Source organism: Lissotriton helveticus, chromosome 10, assembly GCF_964261635.1.
Source record: "Lissotriton helveticus chromosome 10, aLisHel1.1, whole genome shotgun sequence".
Classification (NCBI taxonomy): Eukaryota; Metazoa; Chordata; class Amphibia; order Caudata; family Salamandridae; genus Lissotriton; species Lissotriton helveticus.
The window spans coordinates 19,089,626-19,111,315 of NC_136071.1; the positions used below are offsets into that span (position 1 = coordinate 19,089,626).

Here is a 21,690-nt window from a genome sequence, read left to right on the forward strand (position 1 = left end):
CTGTGTTGGGGGGTGCCCTGGTCAGGTGTGACGTCACTCTCTCCCCTCCCCATGAAGGTGTGTCCTGGTCACTCCCTCTCTGTGTTGGGGGTGTCCTGGTCAGGTGTGACGTCACTCTCTCCCCTCCCCTTGAAGGTGTGTCCTGGTCACTCCCTCTCTGTGTTGGGGGTGTCCTGGTCAGGTGTGACGTCACTCTCTCCCCTCCCCTTGAAGGTGTGTCCTGGTCACTCCCTCTCTGTGTTGGGGGTGTCCTGGTCAGGTGTGACGTCACTCTCTCCCCTCCCCATGAAGGTGTGTCCTGGTCACTCCCTCTCTGTGTTGGGGGTGTCCTGGTCAGGTGTGACGTCACTCTCTCCCCTCCCCTTGAAGGTGTGTCCTGGTCACTCCCTCTCTGTGTTGGGGGTGTCCTGGTCAGGTGTGACGTCACTCTCTCCCCTCCCCTTGAAGGTGTGTCCTGGTCACCACTCCCTCTCCCCTGTGTTGGGGGGTTCCTGGTCAGGTGTGATGTCACTCCCTCCCCTCCCCTTGAAGGTGTGTCCTGGTCACTCCCTCTCTGTGTTGGGGGGTGCCCTGGTCAGGTGTGACGTCACTCTCTCCCCTCCCCATGAAGGTGTGTCCTGGTCACTCCCTCTGTGTTGGGGGTGCCCTGGTCAGGTGTGACGTCACTCTCTCCCCTCCCCTTGAAGGTGTGTCCTGGTCACTCCCTCTCTGTGTTGGGGGGTGCCCTGGTCAGGTGTGACGTCACTCTCTCCCCTCCCCATGAAGGTGTGTCCTGGTCACTCCCTCTCTGTGTTGGGGGTGTCCTGGTCAGGTGTGACGTCACTCTCTCCCCTCCCCTTGAAGGTGTGTCCTGGTCACTCCCTCTCTGTGTTGGGGGTGTCCTGGTCAGGTGTGACGTCACTCTCTCCCCTCCCCTTGAAGGTGTGTCCTGGTCACTCCCTCTCTGTGTTGGGGGTGTCCTGGTCAGGTGTGACGTCACTCTCTCCCCTCCCCATGAAGGTGTGTCCTGGTCACTCCCTCTCTGTGTTGGGGGTGTCCTGGTCAGGTGTGACGTCACTCTCTCCCCTCCCCTTGAAGGTGTGTCCTGGTCACTCCCTCTCTGTGTTGGGGGTGTCCTGGTCAGGTGTGACGTCACTCTCTCCCCTCCCCTTGAAGGTGTGTCCTGGTCACCACTCCCTCTCCCCTGTGTTGGGGGGTTCCTGGTCAGGTGTGATGTCACTCCCTCCCCTCCCCTTGAAGGTGTGTCCTGGTCACTCCCTCTCGGTGTTGGAGGGGTGCCCTGGTTGAGTGTGAAAGCTGGAAACCGGTCCTAGGTTGCTTGTTTTCCAGTCCAGGGAGGACCTGGCCTGGCAGTTCAGTCTGGACTGTTCCCATTGGGTGCAGGGTCAAGACTGATTTACATATGGCTGGGTTTAAACTGGAATGGTATGGTGAGCAAAACAACTATATTTAGGCCCAGATCTCTGTACTGGGGTGAATGTATGACATTGTTCTGCATTCTGTCCATCACCTGTTGTTTTTGCTCCTGGCCTCGGCTGTCGCCTCTCTCAGGTGTGTGAATCCGCCCCGCACCGTTCTCTGGTGATACTGAGCCCCCCCCTCTCTGATCAGGGGGGCCGTCCCTCCACGCTCCTGCCTCCTTGGCACGTCTTCCGCCGGAAACCTCCATCCACAGCCTGGGGAGGGGGGGGGGGGGTTGTTTTGCTTTCCTTCCACTTAAGTCGCCGATTAAGAGGCTCATCGCCCCTTTGAACCGCGCTCCCCCCCCCCTCCATTGGGGGGGGGGGGGTGCAGTTCGCCACGTGTTGGCCACCTCGGCCCAGCCTGCGCCCTCCTCGGGCGCCTTGAAACCGCTTCGGTGCCTAGTGACGTTAGAGACCTGTATTATAAGTGCTCAGCGACGTCCCCTCTCGGGGTATGCACATATAGAAGTCTGTCCTGCCTTCTGCGGAGCCGCCAGGCGCCACAAGTCCCCTTTCTGCCTCTCCTAGCTTCCAGCCCGAAGCGCGCTGCATGTTGGGACATGTAGTTCCGCACGTGTAATGGAAACCGTGGCGCCACCGCCCCCAGAATGCGGAGTGCTGCGGCCGAGGTGCCAGGGACTATATGGGGGTGGCCCATGTGACACGGGGCCCTGTGGCGCCTGTGACACGGGGCCCTGTGGCGCCTGTGACACGGGGCCCTGTGGCCCCGTCTGCTGTACCTCGGTACCTCCCGCTGCCGGGGTCTGTGCCTCGACACGTCACTCAGGCAGTATCCTGCAGGGTGCGATGCTGTGAACAGGGGTAAGTGACGTGTTCCAGGGAGGGGGGGGTGTGTAGGAGGCGGGAAATGAATTATTGAACGCCTGCTCCTGTGTGGGGACACAGGCAGGAAGCACGCGGTCCTTATCTTCCCTTAGGGGTCTGCATCAGTTTGAAGGGGTGCCCGTCTATCACTGCGGGTATGTTTGCCTGTCCATCGCTTTGGTTCTCCGTCGTTTCGGGCTCCACGTCACTGTGGGGGCCTCTGTCCATCTCTTAGGGGGTCTGCATCCCTTTGGGCCTCCGTGCTCATTTCTTTGGCCTCTGCTACAGGACGCAGGGGCGCCCCCTCCCCCACATAGAAGAGTGTGGCCATTAAATGCACTATGGGCCATTGTTCGCCCCTGTTTGAGTTTGCAGTCGGGCAGGCCGAGTGCATACAGTAGGGTGTTGACCCCACATCTCCAAAGCAACGGTTGTAGTGGCCCTGCCAGGCCTCACGAGGCGTCGCCTACATCTCCCAGTGGCCTGTCTATCTCCCCCCCCTTCTTTCCTCCCCTCTCTCCTCCATTCCCTGCTCTATGTATCCCCTGTCTGCACCTGTCCATTCCTCCCTCAGCCCCTATCTTCTGCACTTGGGGTGAACCCTACTGTTGGCCCCAAAGCTGAGCACCAGTACCCTCCTGACGCACTTGACCCTCATGCTAGCAAAGTCGAGCTGTCCAAGGCTTCTTGAGGGAGTTTGTGGTGTGGTGTCCGTCGCTCGGAGCCCGACAGACCGACCCCTGCAGGGCAAGAGCTCACCCTCCACTCAGTGCCAAGTCCAGGAGAGAAGGATTTTGCTTGAATCGCACACAAAACTGTATCATGGTTTTAGAAGCCAGATCTGTTATTGTATTGCAATTGCATTTATATAGCGCCTACTACCCCTGACGAGGCGTCAAAGCGCTTTTTGGTGAGTGGCACGCTACTCCGGGACCCATAGAGGATTAGTGTTGAGTTAGTTAGTGAAACATGCGAGTACATGTTTAGTGGTGGATAGGGTACTCAGTTATTTGGATTCAGAGGGATAGTGGAGGGATAAAGTTGCATTTATTTACCGCTTGCTATCCCTAATGGGGTGTTGCAGCCCTTTTCGGCGAGTAGCACGCTATTCCGGAGCCCATAAAGAATTAGTGTTGAATTAGTATAGTGAAATATGAAAGTAATTTGAGTGGCGGATATTAGTCAGTTATTTGGCTTGAGAAGGGTTGGGGAGGGGTAGAAGCGAGAACAAGGTTTGCGTTATGAAACCGGGCGTTATCGATGGTGGGGCAGCCCAGGCTTGTGCCCTTGGACAGCCTCCCACGATAGTCCTTGTACCACCAGCTCCCCACGGGTGCCTCTTGTTAGTCCCTCTGGGAGCACTTGGAGGGGCTCGGGAACCCTTGAGCGTGGCTGGCCAGGCCGGGACACTTCGGCCACTCTCCCTCCATGTTGCTATGGGCTTTCTTCCCTCCTGTTTGTAGGTTCCCTTGGATTACGCGGTAACTTTCGCTACCTCCAGGAGAGAAGAGAAGCCTCATTGTCAAAATACCAGTGCTAAAAAAAAAAGGTGACTTACCTGGGTTTTGTGATATTCCAAGGTACACGCCGCACATCACCTGACAGAATTAAATTGTTTCAGGGCATTCAGCTCCTGCCCACCAAGAAAGGAATGATGTCCTTCCTGGGGATAATGAAATGCTGCCACCAATGGATAATGAATGCAGATGCTATGACTGTTCAAGTTCAAGAATAGCTTTATTCGATTTCAATTAAAAAATCACAAAAGCAGAGGTAAATATACAGTTAAAAACACAAATGCATAATCATCCTAAACGTTAAAATTAATTTAGGACAAGGCAATACGGAAGTTCAGTATTATAAAAGATTCCATCAATTCATTGATAATCTGTGTCTAATTGTACTTTTTAAAAACATTGACACTAGATACATGGTCATCTCATCTTCTAGCATTTGCTGTCTCAAAAGAGCCGGTCTGCATTGTCTCAAACCCCACTTTCTCAACAAAAATATTAAATATTTTTCCCTAGGCAAGGTATAACATTTACAGAACAAAATACAGTGCAACATCGATTGTACAGATGTATCATCGCAAGGACACGGAATCAGGTTTTTAGACCAGGAATTGGCCTCAGGGAACGTAAGTACTCTAAAAAAAAAAAAAAAAAAAAAAAAAAAAAAGCCCCCCCTGAAACGAGTCATTAACATGCGATAGTAACTGCTTTGGATGGAAATCCGGTATTGCTGAATGCCCTGTCCTTGTAGAATCAGTTGGTTCTCCAAAACAGAGATCTTGTTACCCTCTAGCTGCCAGCGTTTGTTCTCCAAAAAAAAGGAGACAAGTTTCTTTCAGCTTTTTTCTTGATACTGTCGCTAAGCAAGTCGGGGACTCAAAATATTCAGGATGTCCGATATCTCTCAAGACGCCTTTTACATATTTTAACCAGTCAATTTTAAGGGCCCCCTGGAGTTTCAGACAATCCTGAATTATGTCTCTATTGAGTCCGGTTTCTTCAGAAGTCCACACCTTGTGCCACAATAGGATTGGACTAACATTAATAAGGTCCGAGATGTAGACTAAACCTAATTCTTTCTGGCATACATATGTAGAGGTAGACCTAGGGACTGCTAATAAGTACCGGAGGAATGCGTTCTCGCAAAGTTGGATTTTGCGATTGTCCGCTATCCCCCAGATTCCTGCACCGTATGTTACCGTGGACACGCATTTTGATTTATATATGTCCACCAGAACTTGCACAGGTCGACTCCCTAACTTGTTAGCGAAGTTTCTCACTGCTCCAATGGCACACGAGAAAGCCAGTTTCCTGGTGTAAGCTGCTGACGTCCACGTCCCCTTCTTGTCAAAGTTTATGCCCAAGTAAGAGAATGTTAGTTGTCTCTATCTTTGTATTTGATAGAAACATTTTACACACAGGGTTTCTGTTAGTGGTACAACACATGCTAAAAGTCTTACTGATGTTGATTTGTAATCCTTTGGCACTCATGTAGTTTGAAAAGGTAGTGAGCGCTCTCTGTCGACCCACTTGAGTTCTGGCCATAATTACCGCATCTGCGTATAGTAAGATGGGGGCTGGGCGATCTCCAATTTGGGGGTAGTCCTGTCTATCTTGAATAAGATGGGATGCCACGCTATTTATATAGAAGTTAAATAAAAACGGGGCGAGTATGCATCCCTGCCGGGCTCCTTTATCTATGGGGAATTTGGTGGTGCACTCCCATTACTCCCAAACCGTACCTTCGCTCCCGCCCCCCGGTATAATTCTTTAATGAAATTCAACAGGTTTACATCAATACCTAATTGTAGGAGTGCAGACCATAACGTTTCGTGACTCAAGCAGTCAAAGACCGAGCTCAAGTCTACAAATGTTAAGTATAATTTATTCCTTTTTTCCACCATATATTTGCCTATTATCATTGCTAAATGTAATCCTTGTTCCGTAGTGCCCAATCCTGCTCTGAAACCATATTGAAATTTTGAAAGAATACCTGTGTCTTCCGCCCATAACTGTAATCTGTTTAATACTACCCTTCCCGCAACCTTCATCAGGGAGTCCGGCAATGAAATTGGCCTATAACATTTTGGATCACTACGGTCTCCTTTCTTGAAGATTGGGACCACAATGGCCTCTTGCCATGTAGGGAGAAACCCAGTTTTATTACAGTTATTTAAAACATTAGTCAGAAGGGGCGCCCATAACTTAACATTGGATTTGTATATGTCTACAGGAACCCCGTCCGGCCCTGGTGCTTTTCCTGCTGCGCTCTCTGATATAGCAGTTTCAACTTCAGACAGTGAAAAGACAATTGCTATTGGGAATAGTCCGTGAACGTTGTTCTCCTCTACCCCGGGTATTTCCACAAGCACTCTCCCTTGTAAATCTTCTTTTTTATAACTCAGTAAAATAATTAACCCAAGTGTCCTCATCTATTGCCACCTCTATAGAGTCGGTTTTCCTGTCTACAAAGAAAGGGGCATTTACCGCCTTCCAGAATCCTATATTGTCTTTAACCCTTTCACTGCGGTGGCTATTCCGCCGCAGTGCTAAGGGGCGCGCTGGTGACGGAACCGCTCCGTCACGCCCCTCGGGTGAGCTGTGCTTGTGATGGAACGGTTCCGTCACGGCCCCGCCCGCTCAATAGAACACTCAACGCAGGCGCGGCGAGCGGCTGTAACGGAACCGTTCCGTCACCAGCACAGCCCACCGGAGGGGCGTGACGGAACGGTTCTGTCACAAGCGTGGGAGGGGTTAACCAAATAAGCTTGATGTAAAGCCTGCCATGCCTCCTGCTTTAGCTCCTTTTTTCGATTTTTTTAAATTTTTTTTTATTGCACTATAGTCAGTAATTCTAGCGTTTCTAATTTCAGCGATATTTTTAGGTTTGCCTTTGAGTACCAGCTTTAAATGTGCATGAGCTTTGCTGCACTCCGAGTCGAACCAACCCTGTGCCTTAGATCTCTTATTCTTTAGACTTCCTATAAGTGAATTACGAATTTCTTCGGAGATACTGCAAAAGGCCGAGATGACTGAAATACAGTCATCATTCTCTGAGAGGCATATTATGAACTCTTTATATTTATTCTTAAGTAGAGTTTCCAAGAAGGCAGTGGGCTCTACTTTGTTGCATTTTATGGTGTAGCCGTTCTTTTTCGCTAAGCTTATTCTATGGCTATATAATTTATTGATTAAATCAGTGTTTTTCCTGTTGTGTGCTGCAAAGGTGAGGGAAAAACTATTTGGGAAATGGTCACTTAATGCCAAATCACATGTTTCGAAAGTAAGAACATGGCAACAGTGACTATTAGAAATCAGTGCAAAATCTATCACTGAGTTACAACCCCTGCCATTAAATGTGGACACAAAGGGAACCTGTGGAATACATAATTTGTTTACAAAACCCAGGTCTAGGTGAAATAACAAATTGTTAAGACAGTTCCCAACAATCGTGTGCAAGAAATGGGTACAAGGGTCGCCTCTATCATTATCCAGACCACATGCACCCGAGTGACTGTTAGGTTATAAAAAACAGTTAAAATCACCCATCCATAAGACACATGTCCCCGCAGGACATTTGTCATCAAAATGTATCAGGCTTTGCGAAATATCTTCAAAGACCTTACTTAACTCTGCCTTCGGGATATTGTTATAAAAGTTAATCAAAGCGATAACTTGATTACCTCCCACATTCAGTTCTAAAAACTGATAATGATCAAAATCGATGTTAGATTTTGTAACCGTAATATTCAAGGTATTTGAAATGTAAGTGCAAAGTCCCCCTTTATTTCTGCCCCTCGTTGACAGCATAGCAGGAGTGTGAAAAGTACGGAAGCCATTTATGTGGATTTCCTCCTGTTCCCAGCACTCCTGGAGGCAAATAATAGGAACATTTTGTATAAAATGTAGAAAACCCAGGTCCTTGAGCTTATTTGATAGCCCAGCAACGTTCCAAGATAGGAAGGGGAAGGTGTCGCCCTTTTCTATATTCTTACTTGTGGCATAATTGCTTTTATTTATACCTGAATTACAGCTGGCCAAAGGGTGCGAGCTGTGTTCTATATTTTGTTCGTTAACTACCATAACTTTTTCCCATTCGCCACCCAGTGAGAATAGAATAGAGGAGTTGGCATCGTTCATCATATTCACTTTGTCTGCTGCAATATATACGTTTTGCCCACCCATGTCCGCATTAATGGGTTTATTTACACTATGTCTATTATCACTGTTTTCCCACTTTTTCTACTACCTATACAGTGTTAGGACCCCTAGGTGTAACAATTGATGGGGTAAGTCAATCAACCATTTCAAGCGTGCTATATCTATTGAATAGTGGGGAAGCCATATTCAAAAGCAAAATTTTCATGGTCTTGCTCTCTCCTTAGGGCACTGTAACGGTAGCGGTAGGAAAGGGCAAGAGACGGGTCTTTGTTAAAGGTTGTTTTATTTTTGACAAGAGGTAGTCTGTGCAGGTAGGGCGAGAGGACACTCTCCTCAGGGAACGACTTCGGTCCATCCGCCTTCTTCTCCTCGAGGCGTCTTCGGTTTTTTGCTGTTGGGCAGGGCTTCTCCGGTATCTCGTCTCTTTCGGCTCCATGATGCCAAATCACGCTCGAGGCGGGGAGAAAAGGAGAGGACAAGTATCAGTCTAAATGCCCGGAACACTCAGTGCAGGGGAAGGGAGTGAGGGACACACCTATCATGAATATCTCGTCTACGAGTGAGAGGCAGGGGTAGGTCAGTGCAGGGACAGGAACACCGGAAAAACAACCAAGGATAGCGGTCACGTCACGGACCCGCCCTTGCGTCCCACCCAACCCGCTATACGTCCCCGTACCTCGCGGAGCCACACGCCTCCTCCTAGCGTGCGGCTGGGTGGCTCGTGTTGCCGTTGGCCTCCTGGCTCTCGCAGCATCGATGTCTCCTCTCTCTGTCTTGCTTCCTGTTGATGTTCGTTCGGTCGGCTCCTCTACTCTCTCTGCTCCTCCCAAGGCTCCGTCTTCCTCCTACAACACACCACTCGTCTCCTCACCTCGATTCTCACGTCCTCCGGTGAACAAGCACACCTGATCCTGCCTCACCTCTGCTTTTGAAGGGATGACTGACTCCCCTCACTCTCCAGTCTTCGTCCAGTTAAAGGAGCCGCTCTCTTCGTCCTCTTCGGATGCCGGCCACGGCATGTCGGACTGCCACCATTCCTGCTGCTGATCGGGTGGCTGTTTAGACAAGAGGGGTGTGTCATGGGATGTATCCCCGATCAGGGTTCTGGGGGTAGTTAATCGTTGGGGCAACGGGCTCCCCTGGTTACACACCATCCCCCCAGGAAACTTCAGTTCGGGAAGGGGATGTCTGGAAAGGAAGTCTGCCCCCGTATTGTCCGAGCCCTTTTGGTGATGGACCGAAAAAGCAAATGGCTGAAGGGCTAGGAACCATATTTGTAAGAAAAAGGGGGAATCCCCGACTAGAGTTCCTAATGCGGGATAAGTACAATGTTTGAAAGGAAGAAATTAGGAACTAGTGTTTAAGGACCATGGACATAGACGGACTAGTGACAGCATAAACTATAGTGAGACAGGAACCATGATACAAAATTATTTTATTGAATTTTCATTTAAATAAAAGCACAATTGAATATACATAATTATTATGTGCATGCCTTCATTGAATATGTGACTTGTTGTCTACATATATGGACTACTGTTGTCTGATCCTATATGATGTTTTTGAAATGATATAATTACAATTGGGATCTATACAAGGCTGATATTAGAGATATACATAAAAACATGGCTGAATGTATCAACAACTACGCGCGTTTCGGCTGGAGGCCTTCATCAGGGAGCCATGTAGGTATCCAAGTGGACCTGAACATGTGGTAGGTATCGGTTCTCACATAGATGGATTAAATTGAACTAGCATGGATCGATGGTCTCTGTTGATGATTTTAGCTGTATGAGTTCTCTAGGAAAGCCAGAGACTGCACGCTGTCGGTATAGAATGAATGGCAGAAAATGACCTGATAATTTGGTCTCGTGTATCTGTAAGAAGGGGTCTGTTGGCAGCTCTGGTTACAAAAACAGTCTGTGTAATATGCCACCACCGTGTATTTGGGGGGGTCTTGGTGCTGCAGAACGAAACGCCGGGGGTTGCCCTCCCGTGGTTGATAAAATGTCGTCGCACTCGCAACGTAACTTCTTAACTCGTGAGCGCAGTTGAGAGCGGGATCTGTCGGCTTCACGGTGTCGGCTTTTTAGTGCCGTCTTCTTTTCCGCAATACGCGGATGCGGGATGTAGCTGTTCGTCCGTATTGCAGCGTATTTCAATGGTGGGGTCCGGGCGGCGTTCGTCTGAAGGGCTAGGAACCACCGCATGACCCGAGCATAGTTAGATCTGGCTCGGGACATCCAAAGCAAGGGGGCGTGATCAGTGTACAGACAAAAGGGTCGACCCTCCAGGTAATATGCCAACTTTTCTACGGCCCACTTAATCGCCAGGCATTCCTTCTCAATGGTTGGGTATTTGAGTTCTCTGGGGAATAGTTTGCGGCTAATGTATAGGACAGGGTGGTTTAGCCCGTCCTCTCCTTTTTGGGATAACACCGCCCCTATCCCATAGTCAGAGGCATCTGTGTGTAGCGTGAACGGCCGTGTGAAGTCAGGCGAGGAGAGAACTGGGGTCGAGGTGATGAGACGTTTAAGCATGTGAAAAGCGTCTTGCATCGCCGGGGTAGGTCTTTCTAGAACGGCTTGTTTTACATTTTGTTTTAGGGTGTCTGTGAGCGGGGCGGCTAGTTGGGCGAACTGGGGTATAAAACGGCGGTAATAACCGATGAGCCCCAGGAAGGCCCTCATCTCCCGTTTGGAGTTTGGAAACGGGGTATCAGCGATAGCCCTCACTTTCTCAATTTGAGGTTCTATAAGGCCATGACCCAGGACGTATCCTAAATACTTCACCTTCTGGTAGGCGATTCTGGATTTCTTGGTGTTAACCTTCAGACCAGCTTTGTCGAGGGTCAGGAATACCTGGGGTAGGTGTGTATCCCAGTCTGGGCTAAAAATGACGATATCGTACAAGTACGCTGAGGTAAAGAGGGACATGTCTTTCAGTATGGTGTTCATTAGTCTTTGGAAGGTTGCCGGCGCTCCGTGGAGCCCGAAGGGCAGGACGGTAAACTCGTAATGTCCCTCTGCAGTGGAAAAAGCTGTTTTGTGGCGGTCTTCCTCTCTTAGGGGCACCTTCCAATATCCTTTGGTCAGGTCGAGCGTCGAGATGTACTTTGCCTCCCCCAGCTTCTCTATCAACGCGTCGATCCGAGGTATAGGATATGCATCCAACCTAGATATGTCGTTGAGGGCGCGGAAGTCCATACAAAACCTCTGCGACCCGTCGGGTTTTGGTATCATGACAATAGGGCTGGACCAGTTGCTCGTGGAGGGTCTGATGATGCCGATCTTCAGCATCTCCTGGATCTCCTTTCTTATATCCTGTCTCCTGGCTTCCGGAACCCGATAGGGTTTAATCCTTATGATTTTAGCAGGAGGGGTCTCGATCCGATGTTCTGCGAGACTGGTCTTTCCCGGCAGGTCCGAAAACAGAGTAGTGTGTTCCTGTAGGGTGGCTCGTAACCCCTCCTTTTCCTGGGTACTCAATTCGTCATTGATCACTAGACTATCGACGGAGGACAGCTGACCGTCTAGAGGAGGAAGGGGACGTCAGGTGCACTCCTGCAGAGGGGGGTCCCAGCCAATTTATAAGCATGTTTATATGATACATCTGGGTCTTCCTGGGACTCGCTTGTAGCTGGTGTTGCTGACGGTTGAGATCACCCTATAGGGGCCTACCCATTCGGCCTTGAATTTCTGGGTGGAAGAGGGTAGCAGAACGAGGGCCCAGTCATTCACAGCCAATCTCCACCACTTTTTCCCCTTGTCATATACGGCCTTCTGTTTTCTCTGATTCCTCTCCAAGTTTGCAAACGCTAGGTCGCGTAGCTTCCCAATCTTTGCCTTCAGATTTTGGGCGTATTCGAGAGTCTTCCTGGTTTCTTCTGGTTCTTCCCGCTCCCAGGCCTCTTTGGTCATGTCCAGAAGGGAGCGAGGCTGGCGCCCATAGAGAAGCTCAAACGACGAGCATCCGAGGCTGCTTTGTTTCTGGCCCCGTATAACATAAAGGGCCAGCGGTAACAGCTGGTCCCATTCCGCCCCGCTGACTTCTAACATCTTCCGCAGGGTGGCCTTTAGAGTCCTATTGTAGCGCTCCACCAGCCCATCAGTCTGGGGGTGGTAGACCGATGTACGTATTTGTTGGATGTCAAATGACTGACACACTTCCTTCATCAGACGAGAGACGAAAGGGGTTCCCTGGTCCGTTAGTATTTCTTTGGGGAACCCCACTCTCGAGAACAGCTCTACCATCTTATCTGCTATCTGTTTGGTGATGGTAGCCATTAAAGGGAAGGCCTCAGGAAATCGTGTGGCGTAATCGACAACAACCCACACGTGCTGATACCCTTTTCGTGTCTTTGGCAAGGGGCCTATGAGGTCCATACCCACTCTCTCGAACGGAGTCCCGATAATAGGGAGGGGTTGTAGTGGGACCGCCGGGGGTCTGGTCATATTTTTCTTTTGGCATATTTTGCATTCCTGGCAGTAGGTCATTGTGTCCTTGTAGATTCCGGGCCCACTTAATCACTGGCTAGTGATTCAGAACTTGGTCCCCTCTGCTTACAGGTCTTCTTCTTCCCTGATCCAGGCTTGGATCTCCACGAACTTCTTCACTGGCCGCCTGCCAGCAACTTCTTTCTTCAGGCTCCTGGTTCTTCAACGAGGGTTTCCGACGCAACTTGAACCCTATGCAGCCGCAGCCCCTGGGCTAGGTAAACTGAGTACTCTGGTGCTCCAGCATAGTCCAACACCCTAAGTGTTCGGATCCACTCCCGTTTTCGACCCACCTAGTCGGGTTCGCCCGAGAACAGTAACTTTGCCAATTGCTAGCATCCCTAGACTTTTTCCCGCCTTACGCGTGAGAGTTCCCACTCTGCACACGACGTCCACAGGCCTCCTGCTCCTAACCTAAGTGTTTAGTATTGTAGGCCTAGCGATTCTAAAGTCTAGAAAAGTATTACTTACCTGCTAGTAATTTCGCATTCCACTTTCATAGTATATGGTTTTTCGTGCCCCTCGGGCATTTGTGTAAATTGTGCGACTTTAAGTATTTTTATAAGAGTTTTGTTGTGTGCTTAGCTCCCTGACTCATAAAGAGTTCAGGGTAGTCTTGTTAGAAATAAATACACGTTTATTTTCATAACAACTTGTGTGGTGTCCTTTCACTTGGTGTTCAAGGGGTAATGTGATGGTAAAACAGCTGGCTTAACACGCCCTCTAGAGTCTTAGCCTTAGACTGCTCGTATCCATGCTACTAGGATAGCTGGTCTATAAGGTTGACTTACAACCAATCATCAATAAGGGTTGTTTGGACTGATACATAGTGATCACTAGAATAGTGAGCACTGCATATCAGGCCAACTTCTCACATTGGTGAGCAGCGGTTGGGATTTGAGCTTGCTGTTGTTTTACCACACGTATCCTAAGAATATCATTTGAAAGATCACATAAGTACTAAGGTACATATAACTTAGCTTAGAATACTCTGAGTTCTACTGAACCAGCTGTTGTAGCTCCTAGGGCCTAGCACACCCTAAACTACAACTCTAGCAAGGGATCAGTAGGCAAACATATAGTGTAGGTAAGTGCACCACTTACACCTCACTAGAAAAGCATGTCTACCCAGGGAGAGTCTACTGAGACCCCCCTTGTGGTTATTGACCCTCCACAGGTCAAATCAAGATATGCAGCTCTCAGTTTCCAGGAGATGAGACAAGTGTGTACCTCCAGGAAACTGAAACAGGGGTTTAACCCCACCATTCCCTTTCTGATAGGTCTCTTAGAGACTTATGATGCTAGGAAAGCATCTCAGGGAGATGGGAATATGCCAGCCTTAGAGGGACACCTTGGTGATCCAGACCTCCTTGACACTGAAAATGCAGTTGGGGAGGAGGATCAAGAGGAACTCTGGGGATGAGGCAGACAGGCCTGAACTAGTCAGCAGACTCACTAGGGCCAACTTAGACCTGCTTGGGAAAGGAGCTGGGGGCCCCCCAGTACTGACCCTGACCAGGCCTAACATTGGAGTTAGGAGAGATAGATCTCCTTCTAGGGACTCCATTAGATCTCTGCACTCTAATGCCTCTTCTCAGGGGAGAAGGAACTCTCCCCAGAGGAGATTAACTTCCCCTCAGAGAAGAGAGCATGAAGCAAGGATGAGACAAGCTAAACTGAGGATTGAAAGGGAAGAACTTGCCCTGGCCAAAGAGAAGCTTGCCTTTGCTAGAGAGCAGCAGATGAGTGGGATAGTTCCCACTGGTGGCAGCAATCTCCCAAGAGATAAAGAGAAGGGTTTAGATACTAAACACCTGACAAAAATAGTGCCCCCCTTTAAGCAAGGGGATGACATCCAGAAATGGATGGCTGCTTTGGAGAGGGCCTGCACTGTGCAGTGCATTCCCCAGAGTCAGTGGGCAGCTATACTGTGGCTCTCCTTTGATGGCAAAGGTAGAGATAAGCTCTTCACTACTAGAGTTGAGGATGCTAACAATTACCAGGTCCTGAAAAATGCACTGGTTGATGGGTTTGGCTTAACCACTGAGCAGTACAGGTTGCTGTTCAGAGACACCCAGAAAACTCCGTCTCAGGACTGGTCTGACTTTGTTGATTGTGCCACTAAGGCTTTGGAAGGCTGGCTACTGGGTAGCAAGGTTACTGACTTCACAGGATTATATAATCTTATTATGAGAGAGCAAGTCTTAAATAATTGTCAGAACCAGTTATTACACCAGCACCTGGTAGACTCTGATCTGACCTCTCCACAAGAATTGGGTGAGAGGGCAGACAAATGGGTCGGAACCAGGATTAGGCCCAAGAACCAAGGTGGTGACCAGAAAAAGGAATCAACCAAGCCTCAAGAGAAGGGTGGGAATAAATCTACGGATCAAACCACACCAGGGCCCCAAAAATCCTCTGAGGGGGGTGGGTCCCAGAATCCTTCTAATAACCAGAAGAAACTTTATTGTTATCCCTGTAAACAGGTGGGTCATTTAAAAACTGACAGCAGTTGCCCAAAGAACAACAATAAGGAGAACATACCCCCAAGTAACATTCCCAAACCTCCTGTTACTACTAGTAGTAATCCCCCAGGTGGTGGGAGTGCCCCCAAGAATTTGGGTGCATTTACTTTGGGAGTTCCTGGGGACTCTGGCCTAACCAGGTCCCCAAACTTAGATACTCTTGTCTGTGAGACTGGCATGGGGTTTGCCAACTTCACTACTTGTCCCAACACTTTGAGCAAGTACAGACAGGAGCCCCAGATCAATGGTATAAAAGTTGAGGCCTATAGAGATACAGGGGCTAGCATCACCATGGTGACTTAGAGTCTAGTCCCCTCAAGGCAACTTTTACCTGGTGCCACATACCAGGTGACCAATATTGATGGAGTACAGAGAGATCATCCCATGGCAGTGGTAAATCTCAGCTGGGGAAGTGTCACTGGCCCCAAGAGAGTGGCAGTGTCACCAAACTTGCCTGTAGATTGCCTACTAGGGAATGACTTAGAGCATGGGCTGCTGGTCCTCGCAGTCCCGCCGTCAATCAGTGCCCCAAAGCAAAGTCACGAACAGCAACACCAGGGAGCAAAACCACTGCGAGCGGCTCCCGCGAAGCGGGGGCCACGAGTAGTAAAGTAGGTCTTCTGGCGTGGGAGGACGGGAAGAGGCACAGCTGAAATGGAGCATGGGCTGCTGGTCCTCGCAGTCCCGCCGTCAATCAGTGCCCCAAAGCAAAGTCACGAACAGCAACACCAGGGAGCAAAACCACTGCGAGCGGCTCCCGCGAAGCGGGGGCCACGGGTAGTAAAGTAGGTCTTCTGGCGTGGGAGGACGGGAAGAGGCACAGCTGAAATGGAGCATGGGCTGCTGGTCCTCGCAGTCCCGCCGTCAATCAGTGCCCCAAAGCAAAGTCACGAACAGCAACACCAGGGAGCAAAACCACTGCGAGCGGCTCCCGCGAAGCGGGGGCCACGAGTAGTAAAGTAGGTCTTCTGGCGTGGGAGGACGGGAAGAGGCACAGCTGAAATGGAGCATGGGCTGCTGGTCCTCGCAGTCCCGCCGTCAATCAGTGCCCCAAAGCAAAGTCACGAACAGCAACACCAGGGAGCAAAACCACTGCGAGCGGCTCCCGCGAAGCGGGGGCCACGAGTAGTAAAGTAGGTCTTCTGGCGTGGGAGGACGGGAAGAGGCACAGCTGAAATGGAGCATGGGCTGCTGGTCCTCGCAGTCCCGCCGTCAATCAGTGCCCCAAAGCAAAGTCACGAACAGCAACACCAGGGAGCAAAACCACTGCGAGCGGCTCCCGCGAAGCGGGGGCCACGAGTAGTAAAGTAGGTCTTCTGGCGTGGGAGGACGGGAAGAGGCACAGCTGAAATGGAGCATGGGCTGCTGGTCCTCGCAGTCCCGCCGTCAATCAGTGCCCCAAAGCAAAGTCACGAACAGCAACACCAGGGAGCAAAACCACTGCGAGCGGCTCCCGCGAAGCGGGGGCCACGAGTAGTAAAGTAGGTCTTCTGGCGTGGGAGGACGGGAAGAGGCACAGCTGAAATGGAGCATGGGCTGCTGGTCCTCGCAGTCCCGCCGTCAATCAGTGCCCCAAAGCAAAGTCACGAACAGCAACACCAGGGAGCAAAACCACTGCGAGCGGCTCCCGCGAAGCGGGGGCCACGAGTAGTAAAGTAGGTCTTCTGGCGTGGGAGGACGGGAAGAGGCACAGCTGAAATGGAGCATGGGCTGCTGGTCCTCGCAGTCCCGCCGTCAATCAGTGCCCCAAAGCAAAGTCACGAACAGCAACACCAGGGAGCAAAACCACTGCGAGCGGCTCCCGCGAAGCGGGGGCCACGAGTAGTAAAGTAGGTCTTCTGGCGTGGGAGGACGGGAAGAGGCACAGCTGAAATGGAGCATGGGCTGCTGGTCCTCGCAGTCCCGCCGTCAATCAGTGCCCCAAAGCAAAGTCACGAACAGCAACACCAGGGAGCAAAACCACTGCGAGCGGCTCCAGCGAAGCGGGGGCCACGGGTAGTAAAGTAGGTCTTCTGGCGTGGGAGGACGGGAAGAGGCACAGCTGAAATGGAGCATGGGCTGCTGGTCCTCGCAGTCCCGCCGTCAATCAGTGCCCCAAAGCAAAGTCACGAACAGCAACACCAGGGAGCAAAACCACTGCGAGCGGCTCCCGCGAAGCGGGGGCCACGGGTAGTAAAGTAGGTCTTCTGGCGTGGGAGGACGGGAAGAGGCACAGCTGAAATGGAGCATGGGCTGCTGGTCCTCGCAGTCCCGCCGTCAATCAGTGCCCCAAAGCAAAGTCACGAACAGCAACACCAGGGAGCAAAACCACTGCGAGCGGCTCCCGCGAAGCGGGGGCCACGGGTAGTAAAGTAGGTCTTCTGGCGTGGGAGGACGGGAAGAGGCACAGCTGAAATGGAGCATGGGCTGCTGGTCCTCGCAGTCCCGCCGTCAATCAGTGCCCCAAAGCAAAGTCACGAACAGCAACACCAGGGAGCAAAACCACTGCTATGACTGTTATAAAATGAACCTGCAAACTGTTTGCAAGAAATTGAAAAAGACATTGTGTACTGCACCTTCTGGGGACTGCTGGACAACAAACTGGCTATCCATCTCCGTTTCAGAGCAAAATAACATTGCAAATGAAGTGATTCTGCCATTGGTGTGCTGACACAGCTGGAAAAGAAAGGCCTGTGGGACACAACTATGTGACTTTTTTTTTCTACAGTGATTGGGGGTCCGCAGCTGTGATGGTGGAGAGGACGGCTCTCATTATGTTGGACTATACCTGTATTGTCGAGGTGCCATATTTGTTGTAGTAGTTGCTGTCTGGATCAACACATTTTTCTGCTAGCAGGCTCGCCCAGCTTACAGGTCTGCAGTCGGCTTCCATGGCACTGGCACTGTGTTGGGTAAGTGGGGGTGACCCGGTTGAGGAGTGTACGGTCCAGTTATGAGGTGTGCCCCCGGTAGATCCTGCAGTGTTGGCGCCTCCAAGTCCAGACTCCAAACCACCACCCAAGCCAAGGAGGGGGCCACCATGGCGAGTGGTGGACCTTGATGCTGGCCTCTTCACCCCTCCTTTGCTCCTCTCGCTCATCCTTTGTGGGCTCTGCGGGCACCTTTCTTTCAGCCCTCACACTGTCATGGCACGCGGTGTCCAGGCTGAACTGGGGCTGACGTGAGACCCTCCGAGGCATGCATCCATGGGGGTACCCAGGCTGCCTGGCTTCTCCTGAGTGGTGCCCCCCTCACAGAGGGTACTGCCAATGCCGCTGCAAGCAGTGGGTCAGCTGCCACTTGACGGGGGGGGTCCGGGCCGCCTCTCCTGACCGTCTTGGTCGAATTTTGTAGGATTTTTGCTCAGAAACGTCCTAAAAGTATGTAAAATGTATGTAAATATGTAAAATAAAAAACATAAAAAAAAGTAAAGCGCTCTACCACCATTTTATTTCTTTACAGCACTTCTCATCCCAGTTTTGAGTGTCATTTAACCCGTACCCCAGTGCCTGTATTTCGGGGTCTTGATCCTATGAGCCCCCCTCTGGCCGTGAAGAAGCGCTCACAGGATGGGGGGCCGCACGTGTCAGCCATGGCATTAAGTGTGCGGGTGCCACGTTCTCTGGTTTATATGCACCGTGCCTTAGGTGACGCTGCAGGAAACACAGGCCTGCGAGGCCCCATCTCACGAGGAGCCCGGATGTACAGGGAAACTGCGGGATGAAAGGATGGCACATGGGCACCTAGCGCCGATGGCACGCGGATACTGAAGCGCACACGCCCTGGTCCCTTTAAATGTGCCTCCCGCCTTCAGCGCCTGCTCGGATTGGCTGAGGGGGATGCAAGCTCACAGCGGTGAACCTCGGCCATGTGAGCATCCCCTGTGCAGACCCGACATGTCCTCTATGAGCAGAAAGACCTGGGAAGACGGTCCCTATAGCAATCGAGGATTTCGCATCTGCGTACCGCAGATCCAACAAGCATTGGCAATGCCATTTGTCTTGCTTACTTTTACATACAAGTGAGACCGGCTGTGGTTGCCAATGCTTTTTTTTAGGTCGTGCTATCTAGTAGGAAATGGCCTAGTGTTTGTATGTACATATAACATATTTCTATAGCGCGAACCAAGCCCAAGGGCAGCCAAGTCCTGGACATGGTCTGTGTGCTTCTGCTTACCAAGAGCTTTCAGGAGTTTACAGCCCGCCCATTGGTTACTTTTCTTGTCACTCATTTGACTTGCTTTTTCAATGACTTTCCTTGTGCATCTTGTTCTTCCCCGAAGCATGTAAATAATAAAAAAAGAAAAAAAGAAAAGGAATAGCGCCCACACACATAATTTCATAGACGTGCATCTGCCATCAGGTGTGCATAGCATCGGCAACAAATGTTTGTTTTGCACAGCATCGCCAAGAAGCCTTGGCAAAGCCAAGAGAATCCAAAGACAAGACCTGTTGGCTTTACCAGTGCTTGTTTCCTTTTCTTAGTAAGGTGGTGGCAGAGGCTTATCGTTTGCAGGCTTATCGTTTGCAGGGTGGGGGTGGAGGCAGTGCTTAATTTGAGCCGGTGCTTTCCGGTGCTCAGCACCGGCACTTAATTGGTTTCCAGTGCTGGCACCGGCACCCAATTATCACCACCATCCTTACAACAGTCCACCACATGGTGGCGCTGCTCATCTAATTTGGAAATGAGCAGAACAACAGTTGTTTAGGAATACAACATACATTTAAATTGCTAATACCTGCCTCCCCAGCCATTCCTTTCGCTTTGGGGACCTGGAATCATCTGAACTGTCGTATTTACATGCAAGAGAGATGGTTAGTAGTTGTTTGGGCAGCGATTACAAGGGCAATGGGTGGTGCAAGCTGCAGTGCCCTCCTGGTCAGAGCCCTGGCACTTAATATTTTACAAATTAAGCACTGGGTGGAGGGAGCGGGGGGTGACTGGAAGAGGCCGAGCTACAATGTTCTTACGTATTATTGATGTGTGTTTAATGTTTAGGGGGTGGGGGTGTCTTCTGATCTTGCCTGGCTGCTCTAGGGGGTTGAAGGATGTGTTCGAAACATATTTAATGAAACATTATGTGGTGCTTCACACGGCACTTTGCCATTTCTGAGCGCGGTAATGAGCCGGTGGAGGTGTTACTTAGTTTATTCTACTCAATTTACCGACTTCAGAAAGATGAATGTCTGATCCAGCCATGCCTGGATTCGTGAGTTGGTCAGTGGGATGTCGGTGCGAGCGTTGACTCACTGAGCTATCTGGCGAGTGGTGGACGCTGTCTCGTTTTCGTCTGTCAGATTCCTTCCGACAGTGGTGAGTTTTTGGATACCGAGGCGGTAGCCTCATTACTCCACATTCATTTCAAATTGTTTAGTCGCTGTTTAGGTTGTCTTATTGATGTGTGACTTTGTCACAGTTGAGGTTGTATCACATGGTCAGCTCAGTGATGGGCCGCGGGTAGCGGTCAATTGAGTTTTCACAGTTGTCAGCATGTTTTCTCAGAGAGTCTCGTCTTTGTCTATCAAGTACCTTCGGATAGTGTTGAGTTTTGGGTGCCTGCCGCGGCGATTATGCCATCTGGCAGCAGTGAGTTTTGCGCACCTGCCGGCGTTTGCCTTCAGGCAGTGATGAGTTTTTGGATGCTGCGTTGCTGTTTCAGTTTCGCAAGTTTAGCGCTTCAATGGGACGCGGGTATCGGTCAAATGGGTTTGTAGAGATGTCTGCGAGTTTCCTGATCAGTGGGTTTTCCTTTTGATCTAGTCCTTTGTAGAATTTCCTGTTGAGTCTGAGGAGATGGTCGTCCAACATCTCAATGCCCAGGTCTCTGTGGAGGTCTGCTGTTCGTGTGAACATAGGTTCACCTGCTGCAGTCCGGCGAGTGGTGGCGAGTTCTTGCTTACATATATATATTTTATGAAGGGGGAGGGGCGCGGCTGTTCAAAGGCGGGAGGCTCGAGGGTGGGTGAGAGGTCTGGGGGGAGGGGGGGGGGTCTGACTGATGGTCTGGAGCTGCGGGGTCTGATGGATGCTCGTGGCTAAACTCCCCGCCCCTCCCCCCCGTCGTCTAACCTACTTTCCCTTGGATAACGCGGTTAGCCGGGTTTAATCTGGGGGGGGCACCAGCTGGGCCCTGCAGCCCAAGCCCGCAGGTGCCGTCGCTTCCTGCAGCTCCGCACTGCCCCCCACCCACCCTCCCCGGACCCGTTATTTCTTACCACCCTCCTGGTTACTGGGGTTCAGGAACCGTGGTTGCGTCCCTCGTAATATTAGCTCTCCGTTCTTGAGCGAGATATAAAAGTGCTGGTACCCGCTGTCTGAGTGCCGAGAAGTGCGGGCACCTCCCATTCATGGCACTGTTCCAGCCCTCTGCTGGGCACACTGCCAGCCATAGAGCTGGCTGGTCTCACCCCTCCGTTGGCACTGTGGGCACTGCCCCCTGTGATTGGCAGCCCTCTGCTGGGCGCAATGTCCTCACCAGAGCTGGTCTCACCCCTCGGTTGGCACTGTGGGCACTGCCCTCTGTGGTTGGCAGTCCCTGTGCTGGGCGCACTGTCCTCCCAGAGTTGGTCTCACCCCTCGGTTGGCACTGTGGGCACTGCCCTCTGTGGTTGGCAACCCTCTGCCGGGCGCACTATCCTCACCAGAGCTGGTCTCACCCCTCAGTTGGCACTGTGGGCACTGCCCCCTGTGATTGGCAGCCCTCTGCTGGGTGCACTGTCCTCACCAG

At 51.0% G+C, this 21,690-nt stretch overlaps 1 protein-coding gene across 1 annotated transcript in view; it reads left to right on the plus strand.

Moving 5' to 3' along the window:
• Positions 1 to 21,690, plus strand: part of PLXNB3 (plexin B3) — a 374,309-nt gene that overhangs the window by 189,976 nt on the left and 162,643 nt on the right. The window lies entirely within an intron of this gene.